At 37.8% G+C, this 16,347-nt stretch overlaps 1 protein-coding gene across 15 annotated transcripts in view; it reads right to left on the bottom strand.

The window, feature by feature from the left end:
• The window catches only part of LPAR1 (lysophosphatidic acid receptor 1), a 171,444-nt gene that overhangs the window by 74,748 nt on the left and 80,349 nt on the right, over positions 1–16,347 (bottom strand). Inside the window, exons 1-2 of one of the 15 annotated variants that reach the window (XM_025359680.1) lie at positions 9,132–9,137; positions 8,740–8,745 (exon numbers count right to left, since the gene is read on the bottom strand). The exons of the other annotated variants lie outside the window; for them this stretch is intronic. The gene's annotated coding sequence lies outside the window, so the exon portion shown is untranslated. Of the gene's footprint in view, positions 1–8,739; positions 8,746–9,131; positions 9,138–16,347 lie in introns of those variants that run through there. 15 annotated transcript variants of the gene reach the window in all.

Genomic DNA, 16,347 nt, shown 5'->3' with positions numbered 1-16,347 from the left:
CTCTGCTGATAAAGAACTAGTAATAAGATATAAATCAAAAAAACTTACTTCCTCCACTTCCGTTAAAATACAATAGAGTGAGCCGAGGCGGGTGCCTGATTTGTAGCTTTAGTTAAGCAGATCTCTTTCTGATTCTCATGTTCAACCAGCTAATTTGTTTTTCAGTACATTCCACAACTGTTCTGAATCTCAGTTGTCTCATTTGTAAATTAAGGTAAGGATGACCTCTAAGACTTTTTAAATTCTTATTCTTAAATTCAAAATAATCAGGCCTATTTTCTTTCTCCAGAAAAGATTAGAAAAGAGACAGCATAGAGTTTAATTAAATTCCATTAATTCTCTATTAACAAGAAAAAAATCCTCGCCCTTCTTAGAGTTTCAAATTGGACATTTTCAAAAGTGAGGTGTTTTGTCACAAGAACTAGAAAATGGGCCACAAAACAATACTGAGATCCACTAAAAATGATTTTAAACTAGAATACTTAAAATTGCTGAAGAATATGCAACTAGTAAATTTTAGGAGGTTTATCTGAAAAAGTACATAAAATGCTACTTCTTATAAAATAATAATGTGTATCAATGTGATATACACATAGGCAAAAAGAAACTGTGGAGCACATAAATTGTAAGTTAATAAAAGCACTTTTTATCTATTATAGCCCATTGTCTACCATGCTGAGAAAAGGAACACATCATCATACTTGCCAGATTTCCGAAGAGAATTCTGTGTCAGTCCTAAGAGGAAGGAATGGAAAAATTCACTAAAAACACTAAGATGTACTGGATAAAGCATAATAAATAGTCCTTAGATGCACTGCTAAGCTAAGAGGGAGCTTAAACCAAGGTGAAAGGCTGTCCAGGCAGCAGACTGTCAGAGATCATGGGGACAGGGCTTTAATACTACTGGGAAACAAGATAAGCCCTTGGGCTTGACTGAGGCAGTGAGTTGGAATTAAGACCCACCCATCAAGCTAGCAGCCTCAAAGATCTTCATATCAGTAAGTGTGCATATCAGAAAAAAAAAAGATATCCCTACTTGCATTGGGAAGAACAAGGAAGTTTTGTCGAGCTCAGGCTCCAGGTTGGAAAATAAATAAATAAAGAGTCCCTTAAGAAATCATGACTCTAGTCCCATAAATCATACAGGGCTGGGATTTGAAGTTAGACTACGTCAAGTCTGAGAACCCCCAGGAGAAGAAATTAACACAAACCAAGGTCCCGAGTTTGGGATATCCCCATGCTCCTCCCACTCACCGCCTAATACTAGCGAACACCAAACTTCTCTGGAGGAGGAGACCTCAACACAGTCACATGGGATTCTCTCAAACCAGCCCCACTGAATATAAACTCATCTTCCAAAAGTGAAAAAACACAGGAGGATGCCACATGTGAGAATCCCCAGAACAGTCCACAGCAGGATTAGACCCAAGAATGTCAGATAATAAATGATTAAAGACAAAACTGAACTAACTGCATTCTCCCTTTTCCACTTCTATTGGTTCAAGAGTTATACACTGTTTCTATTCCTTAATGCTTAGTCTTAATATTCTAACATGCACACTTGACAAGAAGTCTGAAGGTAATCCTCTTCCCTTGATACGTTTTCTCTCCATTGCCTCCACTCCCATCTTACATGTTACTGTGGCTCAACATTCGACTTACGTTTGTTCTGAAGCCTACCTAAAATTACTTGCTATTACTTATTTTCCAAGTTTATTTGGTTACCCCATAAGAAGCCAGTAGAATTATGTTACAAGAACAAACAAGGAGAGTAAGAACAAGATAAATGATGAGTTAATCTAATTTAAGACCATAAATGAGAGTTTCTAAATAAAATGCAAGTAAATAAAACATGCATCTTCAAGATACACACACACACACACACACACACAAAAGATAGGGTGTGTGTATGTATAACTAAATGGGTTGTGTGTATGTATATATATTTCTTATGACCAAATACGGTTTATTCCAGAATGCAAAGATGATTTAACATTTAAAAATTTGGTTACATAATTAACCATTTTAACAAATTCAAAGAGAGAAAACAAGCCAATGATCATCTCAAAAGACATGGAAAATGTGCTTGGTAATTTTTAATACACTTTCATGATATTTTGACAATCTACAATTAGAAGACAATTAATTTCCCTAACATATTGAAAGGTAGCTATCAAATATGTACACCAATTGTCATATTTAAGCATTCGCTTTCAAAACATTCATATCATATTTAAATACGACATTCATGTAATATTTAAGCATTCACTTTCAAACAGAAACAAGGACAGGTTCAACATTAGACAGATCAACGAGACAGAAAGTTAACAAGGATATCCAGGAATTGAACTCTTCTCTGCAGCAAGCAGACCTAATAGACATCTATAGAACTCTCCACCCCAAATCAACAGAATATACATACTTCTCAGCACCACATCACACTTATTCCAAAATTGACCACATAATTGGAAGTAAAGCACTCCTCAGCAAACGTACAAGAACAGAAATTGTAACAAACTGTCTCTCAGACCACAGTGCAATCAAACTAGAACTCAGGACTAAGAAACTCAATCAAAACCGCTCAACTACATGGAAACTGAACAACCTGCTCCTGAATGACTACTGGGTACATAACAAAATGAAGGCAGAAATAAAGATGTTCTTTGAAATCAATGAGAACAAAGATACAACATACCAGAATCTCTGGGACACATTTAAAGCAGTGTGTAAAGGGAAATTTATAGCACTAAATGCCCACAAGAGAAAGCTGGAAAGATCTAAAATTGACACTCTAACATCACAATTAAAAGAACTAGAGAAGCAAGAGGAAACACATTCAAAAGCTAGCAGAAGGCAAGAAATAACTAATATCAGAGCAGAACTGAAGGAGATAGAGACACAAAAAACCCTCCAAAAAATCAATGAATCCAGGAGTTGGTTTTTTGAAAAGATCAACAAAATTGACAGACCGCTAGCAAGACTAATAAAGAAGAAAAGAGAGAAGAATCGAATAGACTCAATAAAAAATGATAAAGGGGATATCACCACCGACCCCACAGAAATACGAACTACCATCAGAGAATACTATAAACACCTCTACACAAACAAACTAGAAAATCTAGAAGAAATGGATAATTTCCTGGACACTTACACTCTTCCAAGACTAAACCAGGAAGAAGTTGAATCCCTGAATAGACCAATAGCAGGCTCTGAAATTGAGGCAATAATTAATAGCCTACCAACCAAAAAAAGTCCAGGACCAGATGGATTCACAGCTGAATTCTACCAGAGGTACAAGGAGGAGTTGGTAGCATTCCTTCTGAAACTATTCCAATCAATAGAAAAAGAGGGAATCCTCCCTAACTCATTTTATGAGGCCAACATCATCCTGATACCAAAGCCTGGCAGAGACACAACAAAAAAAGAGAATTTTAGACCAATATCCCTGATGAACATCGATGCAAAAATCCTCAATAAAATACTGGCAAACCGGATCCAGCAGCACATCAAAAAGCTTATCCACCATGATCAAGTGGGCTTCATCCCTGGGATGCAAGGCTGGTTCAACATTCGCAAATCAATAAACATAATCCAGCATATAAACAGAACCAAAGACAAGAACCACATGATTATCTCAATAGATGCAGAAAAGGCTTTTGACAAAATTCAACAGCCCTTCATGCTAAAAACGCTCAATAAATTCAGTATTGATGGAATGTACCTCAAAATCATAAGAGCTATGTATGACAAACCCACAGCCAATATCATACTGAATGGGCAAAAACTGGAAAAATTCCCTTTGAAAACTGGCACAAGACAGGGATGCCCTCTCTCACCACTCCTATTCAACATAGTGTTGGAAGTTCTGGCTAGGGCAATCAGGCAAGAGAAAGAAATCAAGGGTATTCAGTTAGGAAAAGAAGAAGTCAAATTGTCCCTCTTTGCAGATGACATGATTGTATATTTAGAAAACCCCATTGTCTCAGCCCAAAATCTCCTTAAGCTGATAAGCAACTTCAGCAAAGTCTCAGGATACAAAATTAATGTGCAAAAATCACAAGCATTCTTATACACCAGTAACAGACAAACAGAGAGCCAAATCATGAATGAATTTCCATTCACAATTGCTTCAAAGAGAATAAAATACCTAGGAATCCAACTTACAAGGGATGTAAAGGACCTCTTCAAGGAGAACTACAAACCACTGCAGTGAAATAAAAGAGGACACAAACAAATGGAAGAACATACCATGCTCATGGATAGGAAGAATCAATATCGTGAAAATGGCCATACTGCCCAAGGTTATTTATAGATTCAATGCCATCCCCATCAAGCTACCAATGAGTTTCTTCACAGAATTGGAAAAAACTGCTTTAAAATTCACATGGAACCAAAAAAGAGCCCACATCTCCAAGACAATCCTAAGTCAAAAAAACAAAGCTGGAGGCATCACGCTACCTGACTTCAAACTATACTACAAGGCTACAGTAACCAAAACAGCATGGTACTGGTACCAAAACAGAGATACAGACCAATGGAACAGAACAGAGTCCTCAGAAATAATACCACACATCTACAGCCATCTGATCTTTGACAAACCTGAGAGAAACAAGAAATGGGGAGAGGATTCCCTATTTAATAAATGGTGCTGGGAAAATTGGCTAGCCATAAGTAGAAAGCTGAATCTGGATCCTTTCCTTACTCCTTATACGAAAATTAATTCAAGATGGATTAGAGACTTAAATGTTAGACCTAATACCATAAAAACCCTAGAGGAAAACCTAGGTAATACCATTCAGGACATAGGCATGGGCAAAGATTTCATGTCTAAAACACCAAAAGCAATGGCAGCAAAAGCCAAAATTGACAAATGGGATCTCATTAAACTAAAGAGCTTCTGCACAGCAAAAGAAACTACCATCAGAGTGAACAGGCAACCTACAGAATGGGAGAAAATGTTTGCAATCTACTCATCTGACAGAGGGCTAATATCCAGAACCTACAAAGAACTCAAACAAATTTACAAGAAAAAAACAAACAACCCCATCAAAAAGTGGGCAAAGGATATGAACAGACATTTCTCAAAAGAAGACATTCATACAGCCAACAGACACATGAAAAAATGCTCATCATCACTGGCCATCAGAGAAATGCAAATCAAAACCACAATGAGATACCATCTCACACCAGTTAGAATAGCAATCATTAAAAAGTCAGGAAACAACAGGTGCTGGAGAGGATGTGGAGAAATAGGAACACTTCTACACTGTTGGTGGGATTGTAAACTAGTTCAACCATTATGGAAAACAGTATGGCGATTCCTCAAGGATCTAGAACTAGAAATACCATATGACCCAGCCATCCCATTACTGGGTATATACCCAAAGGATTATAAATCATGGTGCTATAAAGACACATGCACACGTATGTTTATTGCGGCACTATTCACAATAGCAAAGACTTGGAATCAACCCAGATGTCCATCAGTGACAGACTGGATTAAGAAAATGTGGCACATATACACCATGGAATACTATGCAGCCATAAAAAAGGATGAGTTTGTGTCCTTTGTAAAGGGACATGGATGCAGCTGGAAACCATCATTCTTAGCAAACTATCACAAGAACAGAAAACCAAACACCGCATGTTCTCACTCATAGGTGGGAACTGAACAATGAGATCACTTGGACTCGGGAAGGGGAACATCACACACCGGGGCCTATCATGGGGAGGGGGGAGGGGGCAGGGATTGCATTGGGAGTTATACCTGATGTAAATGACGAGTAGATGGGTGCTGACGAGTTGATGGGTGCAGCACAGCAACATGGCACAAGTATACATATGTAACAAACCTGCACGTTACGCACATGTACCCTAGAACTTAAAGTATAATAATAATAATTAATAAATAAAATAATAATAATAATAAATCTTAATATGGAAAAAAAAAAAAGAAACAAGGACAGGTGCAGTGGTTCATGCCTATAATCCCAGCACTTTGAGGGGCTGAGGCAGGCGGCTCACTTGAGGCCAGGAATTTGAGACCAGCCTGGACAACATGACAAAATCCCATCTCTAATAAAAATACAAAATTTAGCTGGGCATAGTGGTACATGCCTGTAATCCCAGCTATTTGGGAGCCTGAGGCATGAGAATTGCTTGAACCTGGGAGACAGAGGTTGCAGTGAGCAGAGATAGCACCACTGCATTCCAGCCTGGGTGACAGAGTGAGGCTCTGTCTCAAAAAAAAGAAAAGAAAAGAAAAGAAAAGAACATTAAATTTTTTAAAAAACCTTATTTTTATCCACACATAATATAATCAGCTACACAGAAAATGCAAGACACCTATAAACAAACTGTATTAAGAGAGTTTAACAAATTTTCTGAATTAATCATCAAGCTGTATGAATCAACTGCTACTATAAAAATACCAGAAAAAGGCCGGGCGCGGTGGCTCATGCCTGTAATCCCAGCACTTTGGGTAGCCAAGGCAGGCGGATCACATCAGGAGATCGAGACCATCCTGGCTAACGTGGTGAAACCCGGTCTCTACTAAAAATACAAAAAATTAGCGGGGCGTGGTGCCAGGTGCCTGTAGTCCCAGCTACTCGGGAGGTTGAGGCAGGAGAATGGTGTGAACCCAGGAGGCGGAGCTTGCAGTGAGCCAAGATCGTGCCACTGTACTCTAGCCTGGGCGACAGAGTGAGACTCTGTCTCCAAAAAAAAAAAAAAAAAAAAAAAAACAGAAAAAAAATTCTAGTTATTATTTCCAGACAGAACACATATACAGTAATGAAAGCTCTAATGTATCCAGGAATAAGTTTAACTTTACAAAAGCATACAAGCAAACCTAATTAAATGAAGAAATAAAATATTTTGTGAATAAAGATGTAAAGACGTCAGTTTTCCCAGTATCAATATATAAATTTAACATGATAAAATTAAAATCCCAAAAGAGTTTCTCATGGAACTTGACAGACTCCCTGAACATTGATATGGAAGCACAAAAGAACAACACCCAAGACAACTGGAAAACTAATAACTAGATGCCTTATTAAATACTACATTTTAAAGTGACGATAGTCAGGACATTGTGATATTGGCATAGGAATACATGAATAACGCAATGGAACAGAATAGAGAGCCTGAAACACACATATTATAACTTGATATGAGAGAGATGATTTTGCCCATCAATTAAGAAAATGACATATCTGTTCATTCATGTAAAAATACTTAAAAACTTAATATTTATTTTAAACACAGAAATCCATTTCAGGCAATATGAAGATATACATATAATAAAATACAATTTTAAGAAGAAAATGAAAAAATATATGTATAAGCTCTGAAGAGGGGACTATTTCTAAATATGACCAAAAAGCATCAATAAAACTAAACCAATCAAAATTTTAAGACTTCTGTGCCGCAAAATCTAATGAGTGAAAGGAAAAACTAAATTAGTAGAAACTTTAGAAACACACATAAGAAAGACTTTCTCTACAGTGAAATGTAAAGACTTCTTGCCAATCAAAAAAATCCAATAGAAAAAGGGGCACCGATGTGGATAGGCAATTCACAGAAAAGAAAACCTTAAGAGCCAATAATCACATGAAAAGAAAATTACATTTACAGGGAATCAGAGAATTAATTACAAACTGCAGTGAGATCCAATTTATTTTCATCAGGTTGGCAAAATTTACCAAGTCGGAAAATGTCAAGAGTCAGTGAGGTCAGTCCTACAGTGCTGGTGAAAGTAAAATTTAGTACAATAGCTTTGACAACCAGTTTGGCAAAAACTATTAACTATGAACATGTTCATACGCTAGATCAAAAGATTCTAACCCTAGTTAAAAAAAATCACACATGTGCCTAAGGAGAGACACAAGAATTCCAGTTGCCACTTTTTATAATATCAAAATATCAAAAGCAACACAAATATTGATCAACTGGTAAATGAATAAACCACAATATTACCAGAAAGATATATTATAAAGCAGTTAAAATAAACAAAGTATAGCTTTAAATATGCTAATGATGGAAGCAATTTGCACAAGGATGCATGCAGTACATTATTCTTGTGAATATTAAAAACTTGCAGAAGCCAAGACGGCTGACTGGAGGCATGTGGTACTCACCTCCTCCACAAAGAATGGAAATAGCAAGTAGATAATCACACCTCAAAAAGACCACCTAAGAAAGAGTACTAGAATTCAACAGAGAAGTGACAGGAAACACCTAAGGCAAGGAAGAAGAGGGAAGCAAGGCAGCCTGCTTTTCTGGGACTGGTGAGAAGCCTGGAATGGCTCTTTGATGCAGCGAAAGCAGAAGGGACCCCCAGTGGTCCACAATCCCACCACAGATTCCAATCCTAGACACAGGAGAGGCCCTCAACCCACAAGAGCCCTGAGACTCATGTAGGGAGCTGCCTGGAGACCATACAACAGCATTACTCCAGAGATGGAGCTCATGCCAATTCCCACCTTCCCCCTCACCCTCTAGTCCTAAGCAGCTACAGCAAAGCACCACTTTGAGAGCCCAGCCCCCACCACATTGCATTCTACCCAAGGGGCCCAAGACCCCCCTCGCTCCACATATCTGAAGTTACACTGACACCCCCTGCCTGCATCTACCACCACAGCTGACTGCCACTGGCAGCAACTCAGCTGCCCGCAATAGCAGAGCTACAACACATTTAAAAGTGCCCTGAGGAAAGGCTACTCTGCTTATAGCTGCCACCTGGGGCTGAAGCATGAGCTCTCCAGCCACCCGTCTATGGTTGCTGCCACTGAAAGCAACCCCGCCCTCTCCAGCAGTAGGACCACAGCACAGTCACTGCCACCCCCACCAAGCATTCCACTGGAGAACTGAGGATCACCCCGCCCCTGCCTACCACAGCTAGCACCAGCACACAGCACTTGGGAGCCTGAGGACACGACCACCTGGCCCAGCTCCGCCGTCTACCCCCAGTGCTCAAGCATGCCATCCAGGGGCCTCAGGATCTTCCTGCCCCAACCACCACCACTGGCATCTGAGCACGCTTCCTGGGGGCCTCAGGATGGGCTCACCCAAACTGCCACTATCACCTCAGTTGGCACACAGACATATGTGCCACCTGCAGGACTAGCGACTGGCGCTCCCAGTCTGTTGCAGCCACTGTCAACACAGTATGGACCACTTGGATCCACAGGGTTGTCCCATCACTAATACTGCTATCTCCCACACCACACCTGACACTCAAAGGGACCTAAGGACCTACCCACATGCCTGGCCCACTGCTGCCACTCAGGCAAGCCTGGAAGCCCAAGAATCAGCCTGCCTGGACCTCTTACACTGGTACCAGCATACACCAAGAACAGGCATGCTCAGCCTGCAACTGCCACTACTGAGGCTCAGGACTGACCCATCTGACATCCCCGGCCCCAGCAAATCTTTCCCACAGCCTCCACAACCAACCATACCCTAAGCCACTTAAAAAATTACAGACACGTAGGCCGGGTGTGGTGGTTCATGCCTGTAATCCCAGCACTTTGGGAGGCCGAGGTGGACAGATCACCTGAGGTCAGGAGTTCAAGACCACCCTGATCAACATGGAGAAACCCCAACACTACTAAAAATACAAAATTGGCTGGGCATGGTAGCACATGCCTGTAATTGCAACTATGTAGGAGGCTGAGGCAGAAGAATCGCTTGAACCCAGGAGGCAGAGGTTGTGGTGAGCTGAGATCGCACCATTGCACTCAGCCTGGGTAACAACAGTAAAACTTGGTCTCAAAAAAAAAAAAAAAAAAAAAAAATTACAGACACTACTGATGCATTTACAGCCAAAGAAATTATATGGAGACTACACTACTTCACATACTCAGAATCAAAGCCAAAGTGACCTACACAACCAACACCACAGATACATCTTCAGGAAAACATCCTCCCCTATGAAAGTAAATTCCCAAAACAGGAATAAGAAACTTTTATATCAGATGTGTAAATTATCAACATGCAAACAAAAGAAACACAAAAAAGCAAGGAAACATGACACCTTCAAAAGAGCACAATAATTCTTCAGCAATAGACTTTAATGAAAAAGAAACTTATGAAATCCAGGATAAAGAATTCAAAATAATAATATTTTAAAAAACAGTGAATTATAAGAGAATTCAGATTAAACAATAAAAAGAAATCAGAAAAACAATTCATGATATAAATGAGAAATTTAGCAGAGACAGATATCATTAAAAAGAACCAAACAGAAATATTGGTATTAAAGAATTCACTGAAAGAAATACAAAATATTTTCAAAAAGCTTCAACAACAGACAAGATCAAGTAGAACAATTTCAGAATTTGAAGACAGGTCTTTTGACATAACCCAGGCAGACCAAAAGACAAATAAAAGGATAAAAAAAGAATGAACAAAGCCTATGTGACATATTGGACACAATATACTGATCAAATATTTGAATTTTACATGTTCCAGAAGGCAAAGAGAAAAATGAAATGGATAGAGGACCTATTTAACAAAATAATCGCTGAAAATTTCCCAAGTCTAGCAAGAGAATTAGACATCCAGATATCGGAGGCTCAGGGATCCCCAAACAGATACAACCCAAAAAGGTCTTCTCCACGGCATATTATAATCAGACTGTCAAAAGTCAAGGACAGAGAATTATAAAAACCGCAAGAAAAAAAAAAAGCATCAAGTCACTTATAAGGGAACCCTCATCAGACTAACAGATTTGTCAGGAGAAATTGTATAGCCAGGAGAGAATGGGATGGGATGACACATTCATTTGAAGTGCTGAAGGAGGGAAAAAGAAAGAAAAAAAAACATCCTGCCAGTAAAGATACTATACCCAGCAAAGTTATCCTTCATAAATGAAGAATAAATGATGTATTTCCCAAACAAGCAAAAGCTGAGGGAATTACCACTAGACCATACCTACAAGAAATGCTTCAGGGAGTCCTAGACTTGGAAGTGACAGGATAATTTCTACCATCATGAAAACACACAAAAGTGTAAAACCCACTGGTAGAGCAAACACATAAATGAGGAAGAGAAAGAACTCATATGTTACCACTAAAGAAAACCACAAAACCACAATGATAAACAAAAAGAAAGGAAAAAGGATACATGAAACAACCAAAAATCAATTAACAAAACGACAGGAATAATCCCTCACATATCAATAACAACCAAGAATGTAAACTGATTAAATTTTCCTCTTAAACGATATAGACTGGCTGAATGGATTTAAAAACGTGATCCAACTATATTGTTACCCACAAGAAACTCATCTCATCTGTGAAGACACATGTAGACTGAAAGTAAAAAGATAGAAAAAGATATTCCATGCAAATGAAAACCAAGAATGAACACAAGTACCTATACACATGTCAGGTAAAATGGACTTTAAATTAAAACAGTAAAAAGAGACAAAGAGGATCATTATATAATGATAAAAGAATCAATCCAGGAAGACATAACAATTCTAAACATATGCACAAAATACACAAACATCTAGATGTATAATATTATTACATCTAAAGGAAGAGACATTTTCCAACACAATAATGGTTGGGGACTTCAACACCCCACTTTCAGCATTAGGAAAAAAATTAACAAAGAAACACTGGATTTAAACTACACTTTACACAAAAATGGACCTAACAGACATTTAGAGAACATTTCATCCAACTGCTATAGCATATACATTCTTTGTATCAGCATGTGGAACAGTTCCCAGAATAGACCACACAAAAAAGTCTCAACAAATTTAAATAAAAATCATACCAATTATCTCCTCAGACCACAACAGAAAAAACAAAACAAAACAAAAACACAAATCAATTACAAGAGTAACTTTGGAAACTATACAAATACATGGAATTTAAAAAAAATACTACTGAATGACCACTGGGTCAAGGAAGAAATTAAGAAGAAAATCAAAAAATTTCTTGAAACAAATGAAAATTGAAACACAATGTACCAAAACCAATAGGATACAACAAAAGCAGTGCGAAGAAGGAAATTCATAGCAATAAATTCCTACATCAAAAAACTAGACAGATTTCCAATAAACAACCTAAAAATGTATCTCAAAAAAACTAGAAAAGAACAAAATCAAGCCCCAAATAAATAGAAGAAAAAAATATATAAAGATTAGGACATAAAAAAGGATGAGTTCATGTCCTTTACAGGGACATGGATGAAGCTGGAAACCATCATTATCAGCAAACTATCACAAGAACAGAAAACCAAACACTGCATGTTCTCACTCATAAGTGGTAGTTGAACAAGGAGAACACATGGACATGGGGAGGGTAACACCACACACGGGGGCCTGTCGGGGGGTTGGGGGGCTAGCGGAGGGATAGCATTAGGAGAAATACCTAATGTAGGTGACGGGTTGATGGGTGCAGCAAACCACCATAGCACATGTATACCTATGTAACAAAACTGCACATTCTACACGTGTACCTCAGAACTTAAAGTATAATAATAATAAAAATACTATGTGTAGTAGGGAATAAAAGTTATTATTTTAAAAATAAAGAAAGAAAGATTAGGGCAAAACTAAATAAAATAGACTTTAAAAAACAATACAAAGGATCAAACAAGAAGTTACTGTTTTGAAAAGATAAACAAAATTGAACTGCTAACTAGAATAACCAAGAAAAAAGACGACCCAAATATAGTAAGAAATGAAAAAAAAAAAAAAGCAGTGCAACTGATACCATAGAAATACAAAAGATCATCAGACTATTATAAACAACTGTACACTAGCAAACTGGAAAACCTGGAGGAAATGGATAAATTCCTAGAAACATACAACATACCAAGATTGAATCAAAAAGTAGAAAACCTAAACAGACCAATAATGAATAATGAGACTGAATCAGTAATAAAAAGTCTCCCAACAAAATAAATTCCAGGACTAAATGACTTCACTGCCAAATTCTACCAAACTTACAAAGAACTAACACAATGCTCCTAAAAGGATTCTAAAATATCAAAGGGGGGTAATTTTTCCTAATTCATTCTACAAGGCCAACATTACACTGATATCAAAACCAGAAAAGGATGCAACACAGAAAGAAAACTGCAGGGCAATATCCCGGATGAACACGGATGAAAAAAGTCCTCTACAAAATATCAGCAAACTGAATCTAACAGCACATCAAAAAGATAATATACCACGCTGGGTTCAGTGGCTCATGCCCGTAATCCCAGAATTTTGGGAGGCCAAGGTGGGAGGATCACTTGAGCCCAGGAGTTCAAGACCAGCCTGGGCAACAAAGCAAGATGCCATCTCTACCAAAAAAAAAAAAAGTTTTAATTAGCCAGGCATAGTAGTGTGCACCTATAGTCCCAGCTACATGGGAGGCTGAGGCAAGAGGAACCCTTGAGAACAGGAGCTATGATTATGCCATTGCACTCCAACCTAGGTGATAAGAGCAATACTCTGTCTCAAAATAATAATAATAATCATCATCATCATCATCATCATCATGATGCACCATGCACCATGATCAAGTAGGATTTATTTCATGGATGCAATGATGGTTCAACACATGCAAATCAATAAACACAATACATCATATGAACAGAATGAAGAATAAATACCATATGACCATCTCAATAGATGCAAAAAAAATTGATAAAATTCAACATTCTTTCATGACAAAAACTCTCAGCAAACTAGGCATAAAAGGAACATACCTCAACCTAATAAAGCCTATATATGACAAATCCACAGCTAACATCATACTGAATAGCGAAAAGCTGAAAGCCTTTCTTCTAATAACTGGAACAACACAGGATGCCCACTTTTACCACTCCTGGTCAACATAAAACTGGAAGTTGCAGCCAAAGCAATCAGGCAAGAGAAAGAAGTAAAGGCATCCAAATTGGAAAAGAGGAAGGCAAATTGCCCCCCTTTGCAGATGACATCATCTTATATCTAGAAAAATCTAAAGACTCCACCAAAAATCTCCTACACTGGATAAATTCAGTAAAGTTGCAGGATACAAAATCAACACACAAAAATCAATGGTGTTTTTACACACCAATAATGAACTATCTGAAAAAGAAATAAATAAGGCAATCCCCTTTCCAAAGCTATAAAAATAAAATAAAATAAAATAAAATAAATAAAATAAAATAAAATAAAATACCTAGGACCAAATTTAACCAAGGAGGGAAAAGACCTGTTCAAGGAAAACTACAAAACACTGATGAAAGAAATTGAAGAGGACACAAACAAATGGAAAGACATCCCATGCTCATAGATGGAATGAATTAACATTGTTAAAATGATCTTACTACCCAAAGCAATCTACAGATTCAATGCAATCCCTATCGAAATACCAATGTCATTTTTTAAAGAAATAGAAAAAACAATCCTAAAATTCATACAGAACCAAAAACAAGCCTAAATAGCAAAGCAATCCTGAGCAAAAAGAACAAAGCTAGAAACATCACACTATCTGACTTCAAAATATATCACAAGGCTATGGTAACCAAAACAGCAAGGTATTGGTATAAAAACAGACACATAGACCAATGGAACAGAATAGAAAACATTGAAATAAATCCTTGTATTTACAGTCAACCTATTTTTTGACAAAAGCATCAAGAACCTACATTGAGGAAAGAAACCCTCTTCAATAAGTGGTGCTGGGAAAACTGGATATCCTTATGCAGAATAGAACTGGACTCCTAGGTCTCACCATATATAAAAATCAAGTCAAGATAAAGACTTTATTAAGACTGCAAACTATAAAATCACTAAAATAAAACATTGGGAAACACTTCAGGGCATTGATCTAGGCAAAAATTTTACGGCTAAGAACTCAAAAGCACAAATAAAAACAAAAACAGGCAAAAGGGACTATTTTAAACTAAATGCTTTAAAACAATCACTAGAATGAAGAGGCAACTGGTTGAATGAGGAGAAAATATTCTCTAACTGTTCATCTGACAAGGTACTAATATCCAGAGTATACATGGAAGGAACTCAAACAAGTCAAGAGTTAAAAATAATAATAATAAAAGCAAATAATCCCATTAAAAAGTGGGCAAAGGGTATGAATACACTTTCTCATAAGAAGACATACCAATGGCCAGTAGGTATATGAAAAAAAAAAAAAATGCTTAACTTTCCTAATCATCAGGGAAATGCAAATCAAAACCACAATGAGATATCATCTTATGCCAGCCAGAATGGCTATTATTAAAAAGATAAAAAAAACAACAAACGCTGGCAAGGATGCAGAGAAAAGGGAACTCTCATACACTGTTGGTGGGAATGTAAATTAGTACAGCCACTATTAAAACAAACAAAAACAAAAAACACTAAAACCAGAAATTCCATATGATCTAGGTATCCCCCTACTGGCTATTTATCAGAAAAGAGAAAAAAGAAAAAAAGAGAAGGTAAGAAGGAAGGAAGGAAAGGAGGAAGGGAGGGAGGGCATCATCCCAGCACTTTAGGGGGCTGAGGCAGCCAAATTGCTTGAGCTTAGGAGTTCAAGACCAGTCTGGGCAACATGGTGAAACCCCATCTCTACCAAAAATACAAAAAAAATTAGCCAGGTGTGGTGGTACACACTGGTGGTCCTAGCTACTTGGGAGGCTGAGGTGGGAGGATCACTTGAGCCTGGATGATGGAGGTTGCAGTGAGCTGAGATCACAACACTGCACTCCAGCCTGGGTGACAGAGTGAGACCCTATCTCAAAAAAAAAAAAAAAAAAAAAAAAAAAGAGGAAAAAGATACCATTATATCAAAGGGACACCTGCATTCATGTGTTACCACAGCACTATTTAAAACAGCAGAGACACAGATTCAACCTAAGTGCCTATCAATTAATGAATGGATAAAGAAAATGTGGTATATATACACAGTGGGATACTATCTGGTCATAAAAAAGAATGAAATCATGTCAGTTGCAGCAACATGAATGGAGTGCGGCCGGAGGGGTGGTGAGGGGGCAGTCATTATATTAAGTGAAATAAGCCAGACACAGAACAACAAATATCCCAGGCATGGGGTCTATGAACATAGGACTAAAAAAAATTGATCTCATGGATAGTGAATAGAATGGTGGTTACCAGAGGCTCGGAAGGGTAATGGGGAGGTAAGGATAAAGAGGGTTTAGTTAATGGGTACAAAAAATATACAGTTAGATAGAAGGAGTAAGTTCTAACATTCGATAGCACAGTAGGGTGACTATAGTTAATGAAAATGTATGGTATATTTCCAAACAGCTAGAAGAGAGAACTTAAAATGTTCCCTACACATTGATATGGACGGGAACACATGGATGTGTTACCAACACATCTCAACAGAA

This window comes from Theropithecus gelada, chromosome 15 (genome assembly GCF_003255815.1).
Source record: "Theropithecus gelada isolate Dixy chromosome 15, Tgel_1.0, whole genome shotgun sequence".
In the NCBI taxonomy this organism is placed as follows: Eukaryota; Metazoa; Chordata; class Mammalia; order Primates; family Cercopithecidae; genus Theropithecus; species Theropithecus gelada.
This window is presented reverse-complemented; position numbering and strand designations above follow the sequence as displayed.